The 21,868-nt window shown below is 32.4% G+C and overlaps 1 protein-coding gene across 2 annotated transcripts in view; it reads left to right on the top strand.

Annotated features, from left to right (window-relative positions):
* The window catches only part of LOC118269931 (peroxidase), a 97,952-nt gene that overhangs the window by 24,430 nt on the left and 51,654 nt on the right, over positions 1-21,868 (top strand). The window lies entirely within an intron of this gene.

The raw sequence follows: 21,868 nt of genomic DNA, 5'->3' as shown, positions 1-21,868 counted from the left end.
TTTACGCACCATGTTTTTACTTCCACGCAATACTAATTTCTCGATAAAACGAAAACTATTTACGTACTAACTATTCAATAATTCAATGTAAGGCGATCATCGAACCATGCAAAATATACGTCAATATTTGATTTATCAGCTAACCACATCCAGTAAGACACTATCAATGTAAATATGATTTTCCACTTGGCATTCGCTTAATTAGCCACTCGCACTAAACTAGATTCAGTGAAAGTACGAGTCGAGCATCTGTTATAAGTAATTAAGAAGTATGGCCGTTGCAGTCTGTACAGGATTTTAGTTCTCAACTTTGTTGCACCTTGAACCTTTTAAACTTTTCCACTTTCTCTTGTAAATTACGAAGACTTAGGTATTAAATGAATGATAATGGCGAAGTTACTGAACTCATATTTCTAAGGAACTCTTTTTAACAGGCTCTATTTAAGTAAAATTTTTTGACAGGTCACTAAGAATTGTATTATGATACTTAAATTCATTAGAATGACGGTCACGCTATGCAGAGGTTGAGTGAAGCTGTATTCGTTAGGCACAAAAAAGGTGTTAGTTATTTGCCATTGATATAACTTTGGATCTTAAACATTACCTATTGCAGAAGAGGAGTAAGCAAATTCAACACTTTAGTTCTCATATTCAAATCCTTTAGAATCTCAACAGTTGCAGTTACGAATACTTAGCTACTATTAATCTTAAAATCTCACACCCACATTGTACGATAACGAATATAAATGAAAAGGAGGTGTCAAAGAAAGAGATAGAGATAATAAATTCAAATTTGAATTGCGAAGTCTTCATGAATGAAACTCTTTTTTTGACTTGGCTTTGTTTTATGCCATTCCGGTTGAAATGTCTTTGTTTTTAATCGTGTCCGTGAATGCACGTCTTAATTATTATATCCATTTCTCAAAGGATAGTCCTAATCTTTAAGGTCCTAAGCGTTTATAAACAGACATAAAATTTGTAATATTTAATCACACGCTATGAAATTTTCCAAGAAAAAAAGCTTTTTTAAAGTTTTATAGATTTTCTTTTCATTTAATCATCCAATGGCTACTTCCGCCTTGGGCGAGGCGAGTGGAAGTGTCAGACTCTTACTGACTAAAAACCACCCCGTTCCTACTCCTGGTTTTCGAGCCGGAGCCTCGGTAACTCTCTAGGCTGCCCGCAGCTCACAGTTTAGTAGCCAAAGTATTATGAATTCTGTTAGTTGGGTCCAGACTAACATCGAAGTCTTAATATAGTAAATCCTATTAGTCTCTCTCGTAATAGAAAAAAATGAAGTTAGCAAACAATTCATAGAAACAAAATTCCAAGTAACAAGCTGTGTTTGTTTGCTATCAAGCTTTGGTTGATCTATTTTGGTTTTTCAATTGTTTAAGTTCTATGAAATTGACAGAAGTACAGGAATATAGGATAGGTCTACGTATGATTTTGTATCCAGGTAATACTACCTGATACTACCTTTGATACTATCATTTTTCTATGGAAATTTCAAAGTAAAACGGCTATTTCATAGGTCCTAAAAGAGTTTAGTTAGTAAATTGCTTCCTATTCAGGCTGATGAAGAGAGTATTTCTAGATAGGTAGAATCCCTCCAAAAATAGGCTTATGTCCGAATACTCAAACGCTACTCAATTTTAAGACGCTCTCAAATGTAGTACTCTGTAATGACAGAGATAACATGATATTTAAGTACAACTTAAAATTGTTTGAGTATTCGGGCGTTAATGTTTAAATTTTTTTTTTCGACTTATGTCTATCTCATTGATGGAAATTACCAGAACGTTTAGGAAAAGTTCGCTCATTACACAATTGCCTACATTTTAATTACACAATTTGACTGCTTATACTCAAGCATCTAACCAGAACCTTGTTAATGGTACTGTAATAACGCAAATTGATACTAAAAATAAATTCCTGAGATCTTTTAATGACTTTATTAATAGCAATGCTCCTAATTATACCATTTTGGTGTCGTTTGTTTGAATGGAAAATCCTTTTGGAAACGTCTCATTACTAAGTATGGGATGAGGGATTAATGTTTCCATTTAATTCCTTTGATTACAAAGTAGCTCTTCCTTTACAAATTGATTAATATATTTTCTAAAATGAACCGACGGATTTTGATTCGTATGTTTTGCAATATATTTATGTATATGTTTGGCTTATGTCTATAAAATATTTTAAAGAACGATTATAAAGTTGCCTCACAAAAGAACACACATTTTTATAATAAAACTAATATTAATACATAAGAAGTGCATACACCTATGAATGAAATTTCACGTTCTTAAAGCTTTTAATACCAATGAAGTTACAAAATACATTACAGTAGTATGTCGAATGACTGTATCTTTCTTCAACTCGTTAAAAAAAGTGCGTCAATGCACTTAATCTTGCAACAGCGTTTAAGATAAATAAACCAGTGCGGTATTTGTGCCAGGAAATCAAACATCTTAAAACAGGTTCTTAGCCACATTTCCTAGGGAGTAGAAAGTTAAAAAAATCTAGGCCAAGCATCATAAACAAACGAATCGCTAAATCAGTTGCTAAGAGACCATAAGAAACATGGCTGAACTAGGTAAATCATTAATCCTTTTATTTTTCAAATAACGAAATATTTTATGTACAAGAGATAATTAAATAGGGATTAATATAATCTGATTAATTATCTTATCTACTTAAGAAAATAATTCTGGAATTTTCATGGCTGTGGAATTATTTTGACCTGTTTATGGAAAGCAGATTTCTCGAATATTCAGGACAAAAAACAATGAAAAAATAAAAGGTAATTTCTCGAAAATCTCTCTCGTTGTTTGTAATCATGAGTACAATCACGTGTTTAAATATCGGTCACTAATTTACAGTCACCCTATAGAGACAGTAAATAGTTTACTATGTCAGTCAATATTATTTACAAACAATAACTAAGTATGTAGGTACCTATATAAGATTTATCACTATTCTGAGGCTTGTACACCTTCTTCTTATTTTGATTAAATTATTCACCTCACTGCTTTACAAAACGTTGCAATACAGATCTTTACCACTTTGTAATCAAAACCTAATGAACCAGGTTATCGCACTAATATTATAGATGTGAGTTTGTTGGTTTCGGATGTTTCTCCGTCAATCACGCTGAAACTACTGAACGTATTTTGATCAAATTAAGTATACGGACAGGGTATGAGCTGATTTTGATGACGGGGAAACCATCAAAACACACGTAGTTAATTTGGGAAGAAAGACTAAGGAGGTGTGGTATTTTTACTTCACTAAAGCAATCACTTTTCATCGGGGATCGCAGGTGAAACCGCTAGTACAAGCTAGCAAATTAATATTTAAACGCCCAGTCCTACAAACTTCGGTAAGACCGAAATATAAATCGTTGCAACAGTTTATGATCTAACTACACCAATTAACATTCCTAGTGAATCTACAGTGATTAGCGATTATAATGTTACCGAATGCCGGACATAATGTAATGTATTTATCGACGTATAAACGAGTAACACTCATTGAGTAGGAGTTAAACGAATAGATAAATAGTCGACTGTCGGAAGGGGAAGTCAGTAAGATCGCACGATATGTTCCCACGATTGTTTACGTGAAAATTATAACATAACATTCTTTGAATTACGCTTGTTTTCAATCAAAAGGTAACGTTTATATCTATACATGTGTAATATGTGTATGCTTTGACGTCAATCATATTCGAAAAGAATATTATCTTTTAATTTTCTAAAAGTCTAATAATGACGAAATCCAAGTGAGTCTAGTTGTGAATAAACCGTTTAAAACTACTCCAAGAACCGCCAGGCGTAGGCAATGATTTATAGCGTTGAAATTATTAAGAATAGGTTACACATTTTGCAATCTTAAATTAAAATTCGCTTTAAGGTACAATCTGTATCTTTTCGCAGAAAAATACAAAGTCCTTAACCACAAACATAACTGCAAAATTGCAATTACGAAAACAAAACAACAAATTAAACATTTTAATGTCTTCCTGTCTTGTTCGAACAAGATGTCCTTGTAAAATTATATTATTTTGGCTACCTACCCAATACTAAAGTATTACGACGGGTTAAGAACAAAATCTACGCCATTTGCATAAATCACGGCGCAGTGGCCAGACGGCATGTTTCAACGTAGAAAGGGGAACTTAGAAATAGGAGCTCTCCACTTGATTTATGAATTGTACAATTTGTACTGAAATACAATATTTATGGTGTTTTTTTGTATTCGCAAAGTGGAGTGTACAGCTGACTGCTTAAAATACACCATGTTTTTGTGTGTATTTTACCTGTAAAGCAAAAATAAAATACGATTAGAATACAGTATCATCAAAAAGTTTTTTGTACAAGTTTTATCATATCATACTAGAGGGGTCATTCACTTCATTGCTAACGAACCAATGAATGTAAATCAAAATAATATTGTCTAGTAGTTAGTGACTGTTTTGTTTACCCTTTTACAAATAAACGTGCTGATTGTCGGTACATGTTACAAAAACCATCGACATTTTATTTTATTGTTTCTAATCATGCAGTTTTAGTAAAGGCCACTTTATTGTAATAAGTAAATAAGAAATATATAAAATAAATAAATAGGTACCGGTAAACTATGGCAACTTTACCGGGCCCTTGGCAACTTTACCATACTATAGGTATTCGGTATAAACTCATTTATCTAAAAATCTACCCACTAGAATTCTGTTTTGTAATAGAAGTATTTTTTAGACATTAAAAGGAAATACTTACTATATTTTGCGTAGACGTAAGACTGCTATTATGCCAGTAATGGCCGTCACAATGTATGCGTGAAAATGAGCTAAAAAATAGTTGTTCCTAAATTGTGCTTACAGAGCCTTAACTATTTGTCACAGGTGAGTGAAATTTTGATCTTGTATGTATATTATAGTTGGGATTACTGTTGTAATGTCAGCAATTGCTTTTTCTTTAATTTATTGATAAATAATCGCTTCGGTAATGTTGACACAGGTTAGGTAAAGTTGCCACGGCCTGCTTTGTGGCAACTTTACCTACAGTTAGGGTTGGCAATAAATGTTTTTTTCTTGTTTGTGTGTATGTAACCATTTTCGAATACCTAAATTTCACAGCATAATAGTGAATATCCTGGATGATAAGATATAATGTATTTAATAATACCTCTTGTTTTACAGCCAAAATGGCTCCCATGAAACAAAACCGCAGAAAACTCGGAGCTAGACACTATAAAAATTATACGGAAGTGATGTTATAATTAGCTATGGAGATAGTGAAGTCATAAAATTAAAAAGTCAAGGATTAAACATTATTTTGTAGCCTTTTTTACAATTTTAAACATAAATACTTAAAATTTTAGAACTTAATTTAGTTTAAAAGGGAATAATATTTATGTTAGAAATTTGTGCGTTTTTTTACTTTAGGTTTAAGGTTTATTATTTTTTTTTTAAATATACATGTCATAAAAAAGTTCCTCCTTTTTTGACAACCCCGAGCGTAACAAATTATTTGTATGTAAATTACGATGAAACCCGTGGCAACTTTCCCTAATGTCTGTGTAGCCGTTATCTTTATAGATTTCCTCATATTGTTTGCATTATAATACGAAGAGGTCCTAGATGAAGCCCTCTGTACCTCAACAACTCTTTAATATGCAATACACGATGAATACGGCGCGTAGGTAAAGTTGCCAAAAATTTGGTATCTTTACCCATGTTGTTTTTTCTTTACTACGGCTAAAATAAGTGTTTGTATTTAATGACGATTACGGTAAAGTGAGCCAGATAGACTACAATTCTAAATATATAGTTTTGGTTTCTATGCGTCTTATGGTTAAAAATATATTTCGTGTTTTGTTCTAAAATATGGTAAAGTTGCCATGTTTTACGGTACTCAAGTAGAACAGCACAATTTTCTACACATGACTATTCAGAAAACTCCTTTGACTTTGTAAATGTAGCGCTTAAAACCAATATCGTGAGTGCTACATAACTCCAATAGTTTTTCTAAAGCGCTTTCATCGCTGCACTTTAATTTCCCCATTCATCTTCTCTGACTGGATTTTACTTTCGTTACTTCGCTAGTTGTCGGTTGTTATATGACTGAATGACTCGATGATTCATTATGAGGTAACTTGTTTCATTGTGTTTTCTCAACTTTACGCTACAATTTTTTTCTGTAATGTGTGTGGGTTCTATCGTGTTTATCATATTGCGATTGCGACCACATTTTCGGCAACAATTTTATTTGATTTCGAAACCTATTCCGAATTTTCAGTACCTAAAGGCATATAAGAATCTGGGATCTAAATTAATCAAAAACTATGCGTTGCATTAAGATAAAGAGATACCTACATTTCTACTTACTCTTCGAGATAGAGAAACGTAACGTTATGAATAATTCCTACCCATAAGGTACCAGTGACTGACATTTACATTATAATAAAATTGTTTTCTCAATTGCCGGTAAAGTCCTTGCAAATGCAACAATTTCCTTATGGAATTGTTTTTTACAAACCATTGTTACGATCTGCGTAATTCAACTACTTACCTACTTACCTATGACATTGTAGTGCAGTATTGTTTATTGCTTAGTGCAGAATTATACATGAAGTATCTTTAATTGGCTTAGAAAATTTATTATACTTATTATCCAGATAAGATAATAAAGACGAAACGGAGAATTTGTGAAATAATCTCCGTCTCTTCTAAAATTACGATAGTAGTTACAAGTTGCGATAGTCATGTATATACGCTAAAAATATTTATTTATTTGTGATATAAAATATTAAACAACCATCTGGATAATCCGAACTGGTATACTGCTCCTGTATAAAGACACTGGGCTTACCTGCAAGTGATTAACTAATCACCATCTCATATTAAACACATGCATTGAAAGAAAAAATAACATAAAAACCACACCTAAACAACGTAAGTGAAATCAACATGTATAAGAAAGCAAGAAGAATGCATAACTTCCTGCATTTTAACAGTTGATTAATAATCGAGTTTGTTAATCTTGTTATGTAACAAAACAAATGTTAAAAAACTTGTTACTTCATTACTGTCACCAATATGCGAAAATAACCTCAACATGTCACTGTTAAATACGTAATGACAATCTCTATACATACTCAACGAAGTGTGATTTCACACTAATTACTTCAAACTAGAGTTTACTTTCGAATGATCAATCAACAATTCCGGATACATTTGAAGATAATATTAATTGAAGTATCTTACTTTGAATTTTAAGGTTTAATTTTGATAGATTTAAATATGCATCATTTCGTTTTAATTTGCGAAAGACTGTATTGAGTTATAATAATAATAAGTCTTTATTCGCAGAAACAAAATTTGGTACAACAAAAATGTAAACAGCAAAATTAAATAGTACCTATATTAAAAAGGTGTACATTTGATAATAGGTTCACCTCTACTAAAATCTTAATAATGGCTATTATACAGTTAACATTTTTCTACCGGTTAGACACAAAGGTGTGATATAGAAACAAAAACCGCACCGAACAAACGTACAATATATTAAATGAGTAACAATACTAGCAAAGTTACCTAACATGAGGAAAAAATAGGAACAAGACTAAGAATATTCTATTATCCATTGAATCAATTGCTTCATAGTCGACCTCCTATGCTACATAACAATAGGGCAAAAAGTTGGTGTAAGCTGGTACGTTTGTAACGCCAAATGCCTTAGTTCGGAGGCTAGAAGTTACCGACCACGCCTAGCCAACTGGTCATGTGAGACGACCTCAATGAAGAGTTCCAGTTAGAGGTTACTGAAGAAAAACTAGTCGTGTCTATGTAAACTAGTTTTCACTGCGTTTTTTACTAATTGGGTGTAGTTTTTTACTGTAAATGTTCGTTGGTATGCCCATTAGTGATGTTTTAGAAAGGTTAACGTTTTTTGTTGGTAATTATCTAATCTAACCTGTACTCTTAGTAGTTAGTACGAGTTTGCTTTACGTTTAAAGTAATTGAAACAAGAGCGCGTTTGGAGTTCTGATTGGTTGGTTCATTCGCACCGGCCAATCAGAACCCCCTCAGGTCGTCGAACGCGCTTTCGTTTCGATTACTTTAAACATAAATCAAACTCATACTAAGGATACTGTTTGGTATAATGTTTGAATACAATAATTGTTGATTTAACTAAACTATAAAGATAATAAAATGCATAAGTTTTATTTGTTTTCCACGCATTTTACGAGTTTTGCGAGAACCAATAAAGATTTTCGGGTTCAAGGACATCAATCCACCCCTATAAATCCTAACCCACTCAAACGACATAATAACTTAGCTTTGCTTTCAGAACACTTTTATTAAAAAACGATGATCTTAAAATTCGGTTCTCAATTAAATTCTCTCATCAAACTTGCTTGTCATGTTCGCGTTGTTAGGTAAATCCTTCATATTTGAATCCGTAATATCTGGGCTCAGGACAGTCAGGCGATGACGAGGGTACCTGTGATTACAAAAATCTGAATCAAGTCACGTAGCATCTGAAATTCAGAATCATTTGCTTGAAAACTTTTCTACCTGCCTATTTTTTATTGGGATCGTAAGGTGCCTGTGATACTGTGGAGCTACGTGGCCCATTTACTTGGAAACTGAGATCATAAAAAAATATGTGTCATAATAACAAAATGATATCACTAGCTGCTTTTGCTTGGTAGTCACGTGCTAAAATATGTATTCGTTAAGTGAAATTTCATGATATTTTCCTAAATGTTGTAAAGTGAACTATGAAATCTTGTGAATACGTGGTCACACATCGATAACCTATAAGTGGCCACTGTTGATCAAAGCCTCTTCTCACCCGGAGAAGGTTTGACCATTAACCACCACGCTTGCTCAATGTGGGTTCGCGATTTAAAAGTTATATTGATATCACCATATTTATTTGTACCAGTTTCATAAGTGTCTTACATTTTCTTTCTATGTATAGAATATTGTATAAGTATGTACGTAGTACAGGTATAAAGTACCACAGTCCTATCAACAATTCAAATCCAGGTATGGTCACTCAAAGACTGCGACTGACCAGCAGTAAGCTCTAACTGCCCTCGAGGCAATAAATTCTACTGTTTAGGTGTTCGTTAGTTGGTGTAGTGGGCGAAATTGTAACAGAAACGGTTCATTTCAATGTTCAGCTAAAGGAAATTAGTGTGTCTAATTTGAATTTGCTTCTTCTACTAAATAACAATAAAACATTTATTATTTACTCCTGTTCTACCTTATTTTAAGAAAGGACTCGGAGCCTTAAAAGTAAATCAAACCCTAAGCATCAAGCAGATATAAAAAAATAAGATTAATAAAACGACAAAATGGCAAAGACCACAAACATTGAGTTTTATGCTTATTTTTATTCCCCATTGTTAGTTCTCTTTTCTGACGTCTTTTGTCAAGAAAACACAAAAATTGAATATCCCTAGAGGAATTAATCGTTCCACGTTCTTTTTTCTCTAATGTAACTCGTCTGGGCGACTTTAAAACCTTTTTTAAAAACTTAAAAATTTCAAGGATGAATGGAAATAGTTTATAGTCTAGACGTCACCTTCAAATAAAACTAAAAGTCTGTTCCTATACATTTTTACCTGGGAAGATACCATCTGCTTTTGAAAGTTTCAGAAAAGAAGTTTTGTGGCTTTTCAGTATCTAAGAATAAATTTCAAAATAACGTTGGTCCTGAAATTGAGACTTAATGCTCATAAAAAGTAACTCTATTAAGTATCTACTACAATAGTTTCTTTTAAACCAACTATTAAAAATGTATTCATGTAATTTAGAGTCTAGTCGGTTAAAAATATAGCACAATTAAATGACTATGACAGTTATAATCCAAGGTTATAAGGGAGCTAGCGCCCTAGCCATGAATCCTTCTTTCCTTCAACAGAATTAATTGCAGATAAAGATAAATTATACAAGTCTGAAGTGGTAATCGACGTTTGGCAATATACGGCAATTACTAAAAAAGCGAATGAGAGTATTGTATGAAATTATTAAAAACATTAAAACCAGACCCTAATTAAATGGATACTGATAAAATTTAAATATTAATGACAATTTTCGAAAGGATTTTTTCGGTTATAATTACCTACGTAAAAAAAGAGTGTTTCATCTGTGACTGATCAAGTAGCTCAAGGTTATAAGGGAGCGAGCGACCTTGACTTGGGTCGTTCCATCCCGCAACAGCTGCAAACTGCAGCTAAAGAGAAAGTAGCTCCACTTGTAATAAAATGTCGAAAATGTTCAAATTGCACGGTTCATATTTTTTTATTAAATTCTTTCTTTTGTAGAGTTGTTTTTGAAACAATATAAAATGTTTGCTTGCATAAAGAAAATGATATAGTTGAAAATAAAACATAAATCTCAATGATTCCTAATTTCATGTCATCGTCGTCATCATATCAGCCATAAGACGTCCACTGCTGAACCTATGTTCCCGCAAGGCTTCCATAGGCATAGACTTCCAGTAGGCTTCCATAGGCCAGTTGGAAGCGAGTAGCATCCAGCGGCTCAGGGGGTTTACTCTAATTCAACGAAAAACACAATTCCATTTATTGCGAACCTTTGTGAACAAAAATATACGAATGAAATGAAGATAAATAAATAGGTTTTGATTTGAATTTAAAAATCAAACGTTATTTTAAGTAATTTCATTAGTAAATCAATAAAACCTACGGCCGAAGATTATACGAAACTTCGGATTCGAGAACCGGAGTAGGCCCTCAGATCGTCTGTCCATCTTGTGGGTGTGTCATTAATTTGTAATGTACCCATGTTAAAATAACACTTTTTTATATCTACGTACCTAATATATGATAGGTAGTACACAAAACTGTTATAATATCAACATCAAAAGTTGACGTCAGTCTATAGTATCAACGACAAAAAATTTGCAAACAGAAATCTAGCCTAGATGCCAAACCAGTAATTAATTAATCACTGATATATACACGAGTTCTTCTAATATGTATAATTAATTACAAACTACATACAAATTAATTACAGTAATCAACACACGTTTAATACAATGTTTGATTTAATTATAATCATCATTACTTAATTTCAATAATGACTAGTATAACTAAACACCTGCTTTATCGGTCGTGACTGCCGAAATGCCGAGTAAGTTAGGTTCAATTTTCAGATTATTAGTTAGACTTTTTTTGGTATTCTGAACATTTTCAATAATAATACGTAGTGCGAATATACATCGGTAATAGGTTTACACTCTTGTCTGCTGGTATTATGAGACAACAGAAAGACACAATAGAAAACACATTGTGTTTCGCTTAGATCTGCGTTTCGACATAAAACGGGTTAATAATGTAACAGGAGAAAAATAATTTTGTCTCTCTCTCTCTTTCTCTATCTCTCTCACTACCTATTTAAGGAATAAAAGACATGATCTACGTTTACGCCATGTTACATTTCGTTACAATTTTAATTTAATTACATACGATCGTTACATAACTACAAAAGAACATAATTTCAATCATTATTTTGTTGCATAAAACTATCTCATTATCGTTGATCGAGCAATCGTCGGCTGTCGTAACAGCGGTCGCGTGCGCCTGCGCACTAGAACAAGATGCAAATTTTGAACGTAACGGTTATTGCTGTGACGTCATCAAGGTCGTTCTCTTTTATTGTGACCATGATATTGGAATGTTTTTAATTTTTTTATAGTGAAATTGGTCGATCATCGTGTACTACGTAGATGGACTTTTTATAATTTTGGGTGTTCAATGCGTAGTATTGTGGTAATTTATTGTTTTAATGTTAAGAATATGGAGGCCAATTCCCCCTTCCCAATCTTCCCCATCCCCATTCCCGAACAACAACCCTTATTAATTCCTAACCCCCAAGAAGACCGGAAACGCACTTGTAAAGCCTTTTGTGCTTCAGGTGTCCATGGGCGGCGGCGACAGCTTACCATCAGGTATCCGTCATAAAAAAAAATATAAGTATAACAAAATTTTTAAAACTTAAATTGAGCGTACCTTAACATCTCACACAAGAAAAGTTAAGCTTTAGTCGAATGCAATAAAAAAAAATATTTAAAGATTGATGTAATACAGAGTTATTTAGTATAACGTGCCAGTCACTTATATCATCGTTTAAATACGCAATACGGTTATAAAATCTCGAACAAACATTTTGTCGCAAAACTTGAATTGAACTTGTTAACTTGTCATGGCAACTAAAATAGCGATGAACAATATTTCATAACTTTTTCCCCAATTATAATTGTGATCATTAAACCTGGAACCCTTAACGAGCTGCCAGATTATCCGATTAATGAAGGCTTATGATGACGGATTAAAAAAATGTTCATGGTCTGTTAACAACCTGATTAAATGAATTGCTTAGTAACATATTTCAGGGTCGTATTTTAGAGATATATATGTATCTAAGTAACGCATTGTTAAATTGTTATTCCTTTATCCAACTGGTCCCGTTTATATACATATGTTTATCTGCACGGTTGGCGCGGTAGCAGGGCAACACCTTGTGTGATCAGTGTGTTGTGCATGTGAAATTGTATGTTTGTTAACGCACCCACGACACAGGAGAAAATCCTAGAATGGGGCAACATTTTACATAAAAATAATCTTCATCAAGTCATTTCAACAGGGTGCAATAATAAATTTAAAAAAAATCTATGTATAATAACTTCTCATGCATACCTAATTGTGTACAGTGATCGTAGAAACGTAGTTTGTAGAAAATCGTTGTGTGAGTGTCCACTAGACCGAAGCAATCACGTGCTTACTCCCACTAAAAATATGTTGTATAACGTTTGATTATAGGCCCCACGTGTGACAAATCACATAATTACCATCTACGACACTTGATTAGCCAATTTCCGTCTAATGACAACTTGCATAAGATATGTTTTTATTAATTTTGTTGTTTTCAACCGACAAACTACGGAGTTATTGACTAACAACATTTAAGTAGTGAAGCTTTTTCCCTAATTAGGTATTACCAAGTATTTACGTAGGCGAATTTGTACTAGACAACCTTTGGTAGGACAACAGACATGAACAGAACATGGGTCCAAGAGCAATGAAAGTTATAGGAATAATTTGTCAGAAGTATTAAAAAGATTCTGTAGATAATTTAGTTACCACAACATAACGTAACCATTGTATAAAGAGCGTAAATAGTGTGAACTGTATGAACGCACATCGGATTTTATAGGAGCAGGTCTTAGGATGTTCCAGAATTTTTCATGGTTATAATACGTTTGGTACAAGATGGTTTCATTATCATAGGCATAAAAATAATCATGTAAATTTATAAATGCGAATGTTTGTGAGTTCACGTCAAAGTGGCTGAAGGGATCGTGATAAAATTTGGAGTAGAAATTTGGTAGATTATGGTCTTCAATACCGTAGGATACTTTTTTCCCCATGGAACCGCAGCAGAAACCGCTGGCAACAGCTAGTATTAAATAATTGTTAGATTAAATAAAAATATGCGTATCATTTAAAAATAATTTCTTTGCCAGCACCTAATTAAAACGAACGCCCCAAATGATAAAAAGTCACCGTGTAATTAGTTCATTGAATGGCCCAGTCAGTTTTTTGAACAAGGTACAACAAAAGCCGCGTCCAATTGAAAGGCTTCCCGTCTAACCTGAAGGTTGAAGGTAAATGTTTGTAAACAATACCTTTTGGCTTGTATTTAGGTGCTAATTTCGCGTGATTTATTGCGTAGTAAAAACTGTTTTAATTGTAATACCTTTGTGTGTTTTGTTGATCGAGTAGTCGTAAATTGAGTTTGAGGTAAAGAAAGAAAGAAAAAAGAAACATTAATTTCACACGAAAATCAAGAGACAAAGCATATTGTAATAGACAATAGTAGTACATTATTATATACTTCGTTATACAATGATTGGATTGTCCGATTTTCGCATACCCCAGTAGACCACAAAGTTAGGTGTTGTACACGGTGTTTGCCAGTGACTCCTAGTCATTTAAAGTGGAACTAATTACACAGATAGGAAATTGAAGTCCGGATAATAAGGTATTTTAAGATGTTTTACTATCTATCAATCAAATAACCAAAATTCCAAGAATTGTCCGTTCCAAAAAATGTACAAAGTAAAATGAAATTATTTGCTTACAACATTTCCCAGAACCAACTATGTCCGTTTATAAAATAAAAATACCCTTTGACGTAAAAAAAACTGTTTTTAAGTACTCTTTAAAAGTTAATTAACCGGTATTTATTCGTTAATTAAAAGGCGAGACAGTTGTTAGGAGTTTTTAGGTAGATTATGGCGTAACAACGCTTGAGTTCAGAGTTGTATGGAGGTCAGTGTTAGGGTTCAGTAAGGGACAACCTTTGTTTATCACGACAATCATCCGGCACGCCCAGTTGTACCCAACAGTTATATATAGGTTAGCAATTATAAAGCAATCAGTTGCTCATTTACTTACCAGAAATATATTATGTGTATGTATGTTTTAAGTAGCAGTAGTAATTTATATATGAAAACTGTAACGTTGTATTATTTTTGGGACAATTTATTATACCACTATAAGTAGGTACCTAAACTATGGTCATTAGTGTCAAAAGCTTGCAGTTTTTTCACCTACATTCATATTTTTTATTACTTGCATTCGTCGATATATACCTATCTGTTGCCACCATTACTGTACTGAAATTTATTAAAAAAAACGTATTACAATAATACTGAGGAGTTTAAAAGATTTGCCATATATATTGACACATTGAAGCAAAATGAACCGTTATAGATAATGCAAAAGATACAAATAAATATACATACTTATCTTATATATACAATGTGATAGGGTTGAGACTTCTAACCCGTTAAGGCTGAGTACTACATCTAATTTTATCGACAAAAATAATAATATGGGGGGTTGAACCCCTAATTGATAATATTGAAAAATAGTGATGATTTTATTTCTCACCAAAACATTATCAAACATATGAAAAAAGTTATGAATTAGTTAGCCAAGGTTATTAGCTACCGTTTGTCGTTTTTTTTTGTTTCTACGACGCATACAACCTTTGATATCAAAAAAAGTAAGAAAAATATTAAAATAGCCATAACTTTTAGGGGGAGGGGATTCGACCCCTTCGACCCCCGACTTTTGTCGATAAAATTAGATGTAGTACTCAGCCTTAACGGGTTAGAAGTCTCAACCCTATCACATTGTATATTGTGTAGATATATATGTTTATGTTATATATGTATATGTTAAAGATGCAATGAACTCATGCATACTCTCATGATTTATGTCATAAAGAACTCAAGAACCTCCAAATTGTGCATCGGAATAAGATGATATATATATATATACATATTTATTTACAATTTCCAACATATCTAACGGAAGGATATATCCCCCAAAATATTTTATTCTTCCCACCTTATTATACCTATAAAAGGAACCTTATGCTTGAGAAGTTTATTGTCCATTACTTCCCTTTTTCGTTGGTGTGAAAATATTGCTTATTTTTTGTTGAAAAGAGAGCGAAGGCCATATATTATGGGAGTATTGAACAGTCAAGGTAACTGAATGGCACCTTTTTCTAATGGTTACCATGGTTACCATAATAAACCTCGCATTAAAAAAATCCTTATCTATTTTAATAATAAAGCTAAGTGATTGTTTACATTCCTTTTACTTTTTGGCTTTTTACAAAAGGTTTTATTAGCATAAGTGTGTATGTTAAATTCATAAGAAAATTTAAAAATATCATTTCTCGTTTATGCTAGATATACTAGAAGAATAGGTGGGTAGATATTATTATACAGTTCGTATTGTATCGTCAAGCTTTTTATCTCCGATGGAGTAGGCAGAGGTTTACATTACGGCACGTAATACCACTGTACAATATTGTAGAAATGGTGAAAAGTGGGTGTACATTGTCTGTTATAAGTCCCACGTAATAAGGGGTTATTATACAGTTCTAGAAATGTATATTTTTATACATATACCTAGTATTTCTTCTAGAACTGTTTTAAATAACTAACGAACTAAAAAAGTTTTTACGAAAACTTAATTAGGGATATTTTTATTCGTATACCTAGAATTTTCAACTATTACATTAATTGGAGGTTTTCTAAAGGTACATGCGAGTTTCAAGTTTAGTTTTTAGAACTTGAAAAAGTTTGACGTATTGTTTTGAGTTCTATTTAGGTTCGAAATAATAAATGAATCTCGTTAGTATTTGTCATGAATAAAACAGAAACTCCAAACTTTGCATTGTTATTTCACCAAGCCAAGTAAATAGCATGGACAGTGACATGTCGGCTATTATAACATAAATTGTGAAAAAGTGGGTGTACATTGTACAGTGGTATTACATGCCATAATGTGCACCTCTGCCTACCTCTTCGGGGGTTAAAGGCGTGACGATGTGTATGTATGTATGAAGGCTGTTATACTTTTTATATATAAAAACTCTTTGTAATAAAACTAAAAAAAGATGGCCAGTTAGATAAAGGTTTTATACTCTGTGTGACAGTAAAGAGGAGTGGTTGTAAGTGGTAATATGATATTAGTGAGTGAACTACTTCGTTCCTGAGTGATGAGTGTCTACAGTTTTTATATGACCTGTATTTTTATGTTTCAAAGTCAAAGTCAAAGTCAAAGCATTTATTTCAATTAATCCTAAATTAGGCACTTTTGAAACGTCAAATTGAATTGTCCGTCAGTCTGTCTGTCGGTGAAGCTAGGCGCTCGTTCCAAAGTGTTGCTTCGAATGGAGAAGAACGAGCAAGAAACTCCATCGTTACTCTTTTCAAAAAATGTTTTTTACAATATCTCTGATACATTATTTGATCATTTACCTATTGTATATATATGTAGGAACAATGTAACGACAATACGACGTCAAAACTATGGGACAATAAAACCAATTTGTAAAGAATATAAATTAAAAAAAGCGGGTTGTTTCAAACATAGTGCCCACATATGTACACTTACAATTTTGAAATAATGCTTCTATACAAATAAAAAATAATCTTTAATTTAATTTTTCAAATAAAAAAATAATAAATAACTGCTTGATGCCACAGGATCCCTAGACTACATTGGAATAAATTACTACTTTAATTTAACGTGTAACTAGTGATCGTATTAGAGCATTGTCTAGTGTGAGCGAGTGTCCAGTGGAGCCGGACCAACATGCTGCCACACATTTTTATCTTCAATATAATCTGACAGTTTATAATATGCCTGTTTACACAATTCACGCTTTATACAAGATTTAAATTTTTTCTCGTTCAGATTCAGTATGGTGGTTGGTAGTTTATTGTAACACTTAACACAAAATCCCATGAAGGATTTCTGCACTTTGGACAATCGGAATTGCGGTATAGCTAACTTATTTTTACCTCTCGTATTAAAATTGTGTCTGTCGCTTCTTTTTTCAAACAATTGTTGATTTTTTCTCACGTACATAATATTTTCGTAAATGAATTGAGAAGGCACTGTAAGAATGTTTATAGTTTTAAATAGTTCTCTCAAAGATTCGCGACGGGGCAAGTTATATATTGCTCGAATAGCTCGCTTTTGCAAAATAAAAATTGATTCTACATCCGCAGCTCGCCCCCACAGCAAAATGCCGTAAGACATTATGCTGTGAAAATAACTAAAATAAACAAGCCTTGCCGTACCTACGTCCGTTAGCTGCCTAATTTGTCTAACTGCATAAGCAGCTGAGCTTAGTCTCCCCGAAAGTGCTTTTATATGGGGCCCCCATTGTAATCTGTCATCTAATGTGATACCCAAAAATACAGTCTCCTTAACAAATTCCAACTTTTGTCCGTTCAAAGCAACATAACATTCGTTATTTTGTACGTTTGGCAAGCAAAATTTAATACATTTGGTTTTTCTCCCATTAAGCGCCAAGTTATTAATAGTAAACCACTCATAGACTCGAAGAATGGAGCTGTTCACGTCGTCAAAATTATTCGTACGTCGACCTATTTTAAAAATCAGTGATGTATCATCTGCAAACAGAACCATTTTTGGTTCATTTTCGAATATGAGTGGCAAATCGTTTATGTACACTAAAAAGAGGAAAGGACCCAATATTGAACCTTGAGGAACGCCCATTTTTATCTCAGACCCTTGTGAATTAACACCGTAAATATGAACTTTTAGCTGCCTATCTCCTAAATATGATTTCAATAGACGGAGCGCAGTGTTTCTAATCCCATAATGATTTAATTTCAGCAAAAGTGTCTCGTGGTCAACGCAATCAAATGCTTTTGAGAGGTCACAAAAAACACCTATGGCATCCTGTGCTTCCTCCCAGGCACCAAATATTTCTTTCATTAAAGTAACACCGGCGTCAGTTGTACAACGACCTTTAGTGAAACCATACTGCTGATGGTGGAAGATGGAGTTTTTATTAAAATGATGAAGCATCTGAGACAGTATCAACTTTTCAAACACTTTGCTAAGGACCGGCAAAATAGATACAGGCCTATAATTATTAGGTTCTGTGGTTTCACCGCTTTTAAATAGTGGGATAACCTTGCTATATTTCATAAGGTCAGGAAAAACACCGTCATCTATACTTTTATTAAAAATCATAGCCAGATAGGGCGCTATAGTTTGAATAATTGTTTTGCAGACTTTCACTGATAGTCCCCAAAGATCTTCAGTTGATTTTATTTTAATTTCTTTAAAGACCTTTACGATCTCTAGAGGATTCGTATATTGAAAAATAAAGTCATGTTGACATGATTTTACATTTTTTTTAAGCAAACTAGCTGAGAGTGTAGCTGAAGAATTTAAATCTCTAGTTATTTTAATAGGAATATTAGTAAAAACATTTTCAAACTCCTGTGCTACATCACATTTTGAAGAAATATGTCCAATTTCAGATCTTAATTTAATTTCTGAATTATGTATTTTTTTCCTACCAGTCTCATTTTGTATAATTTTCCAAGTTGTCTTTATTTTGTCATCAGCTGATTTTATTTTATTGCTGATATAAAGACGTTTTGCGGTTTTGCATACTAATCTAAAAGTCTTTGAGTACGATGTTACATATTGTTGAAAATGGGGGTCGTTATTATATGGTTTCATGCCATAAAGATCAAAAAGTTTATTTCTACTCTTTCGAATACCTACAGTAGCCCAATCGCTAAATACAAATTTGGTATGAATATCTTTATTTTTGAGTGGCAAAATATTGTTAAATTCCTTGTTTAATAATTCAAAGAAATCGTTGTACAACTTATTCACATTACTAATATCAAATGTTTTTATACTTAATTTACTAGCTAAAGAATTGTTTAATTTCTCCAAATTTCTAAATGTAGTTTGTCTAAATCTTATTTGAGTTTTTAGCAAAGGTAAATAAGAGCTATACGCAACCATCAGTCCACAGTGGTCGGATGGCAAGCTATTTATAATATGTTTTTCTTTGTAATCACAATTACAAAAAACATTATCAATGCAGGTGGCGGTCGAGGATGTTATTCTAGTTGGTTCTAAAAAAACATTTTTTAAATTAAATGATCCAAACAAATTTAACAATTCCATACTGCTTGTACTATTTTCTAATAAATTAATATTGAAATCGCCACAAACAATTATTGACTTGTGACTAGTAGAAACCTTTCTTAAAACATCCTCCATGACAGAATCAAATAAAGGAAGATTCTGATAATTAGGTGGTCTATAAACACAAACTACAACATGTCTATCCAGCTCAACACAGGACAACTCAATGGTGTGTTCAACTGACAGTGCTACAATGTCTTTCCTTTCTTTAGATTTAATACTATTTTTAACTAATATTAGGGACCCACCATGTAATATTTGTTTTCTACTGAAATTACTAATTACATTGTAGTTTTCTAGATTTAAAGATGTTAGTTGGTCCTCCTTTAACCAATGCTCTGATAGACAAATTAAATCAAACTTAGTTTTTTCTAAAAACAGCTCTAATTCTAATATTTTTGATGAACAGCCTTGAATGTTAATATAAAATAATTTAAGGTTGTGCTGCTCCTGTGTATAATTATTTTGAAATAGTTTTATACTGCCAGAATTTACCTTATCATTCATATGATTTATAAAGGTACCTTCTGTTGTCTTATAATCTAGTTTAAACCTAGTGTCTCTGTGCTGTTAGACACTCTAGACAGCACAGATTTGTCACTACAACTACTATCTGTTATATTAGTTATAACAGTGTTAATATTATTTGCTATAAGTATAGCAATTTTCTGTCTACATTTTTTTGAAAGGTGTATACCTTTCTTGTTAAATATAAGATTACTAATAAATTTATTAGTATCAAAGTTTACCGTATCTAGTTACCTACGTCTAGTAAACTACAAGGTTTTAGGTGAAAATTTTGTCGTTTTGTAAGTCAAAACGTAGTAAGATTAGGATCCGTAGTTCTTTCAGTATTTTGGGAAGTGTAATCTACAGCAATGTTATTATTCTCATTACTGATATAGAGGTGATATGAAAAGTTGATGAATTTATTTCTTTATGGGATTTTCTTTATTTCTGTTTAATCTTTCAAGATACAAAATAAGACAATGTGCTTGTGACTAATTGTGAAGGCATAATTTTCCAGAAAAAAAAAACCTAGTACTCGTCTTATGTCATTGAACTCTCAGTAAATCCACCATATCTTTCGAGTACATCGATTTTCGATATTGAAATTAACTATCGACAAAATATAAATATAAACAGACTCCTCATTTCCCCAGTTATTATAATGCAATAGCCTTCATAAGTAGGTACTTACTATGAATTAATTCAGTGACGTCCACGTGTCAATACATTAATTAAAATTATGGAACAGTCATGTTCAAAATATTTGTTGAAAGCTTTTAATCGGTACTACTATAGTTATCCGACTTTCAGCTTGATTAAAAATTATATGAATATTAATTTTGTGTACTGAAGCTTGAAGCTTCGTAATTATATGCTCGATTAATTGATATTGAATCTGTACAATACATACTATCTATATAAGTATATAGCTTATGTTACAGTTTCGATACCTACTTATAGCAATGAAGTATGTCAATGTCTTGCGTAAGAATGAAATATCATTCTTACTTCTGTACTTCCTTTAAAAAAGACGATCAATCTTTAGTGTTCTAAAGTGTGTAATTGTGTACCTATGGTATTTTACTTAACACCAGAGCCAAAGCATTAAATTGTATCAAATATACACTTATGAACATTTTTTAAACCACCGCAGGCTCTTAAATTGACTTTAATCTTCAATTCTTTTAATCTCAAATTCTCCTCCTCTACTCTATTTTGGAACACTTTTACAAGAAAGAACAAGGAATTCCAACCACATTACTGACATAAATCAAACACCAATTAAAAAACTATTGATATAACGTTCAGTAGGTAATTACATTTCGCAGAAACTTATAAAATAAATCGTTACTAATTAACAAGCACGTACCTACATATTATCGATGCAATTACCGATATCAGTTTTACCGATACACATCATTTAACTCCATAATAATATCATTCGATTACAAATGCTTAATTATGTATCGTTATGTAATATACATGTGTGTATGTGCGTGTAGGGCTGGATATACTACATTACATTAAATAGACTCAGTGTATAAGCCTGATTATTGTACAGATCTTGCATAATATGAACACCAATCACGAAGTACAGGCGATGATAGAAGCATTTGATACCTATTATATTTTGAATTTAAACTTATTTACACGTATTTCTTCCAACAATAGTATATTATGGTGTTGTGACCAGTGTTCAGCAAAATAGGATAAAAGAAGCAAAAATGTTACTTAACCT

This window comes from Spodoptera frugiperda, chromosome 30 (assembly GCF_023101765.2).
Source record: "Spodoptera frugiperda isolate SF20-4 chromosome 30, AGI-APGP_CSIRO_Sfru_2.0, whole genome shotgun sequence".
Classification (NCBI taxonomy): Eukaryota; Metazoa; Arthropoda; class Insecta; order Lepidoptera; family Noctuidae; genus Spodoptera; species Spodoptera frugiperda.
Note: the sequence above shows the minus strand (reverse complement) of the source record. Positions and strands in the feature narration are given on the sequence as shown.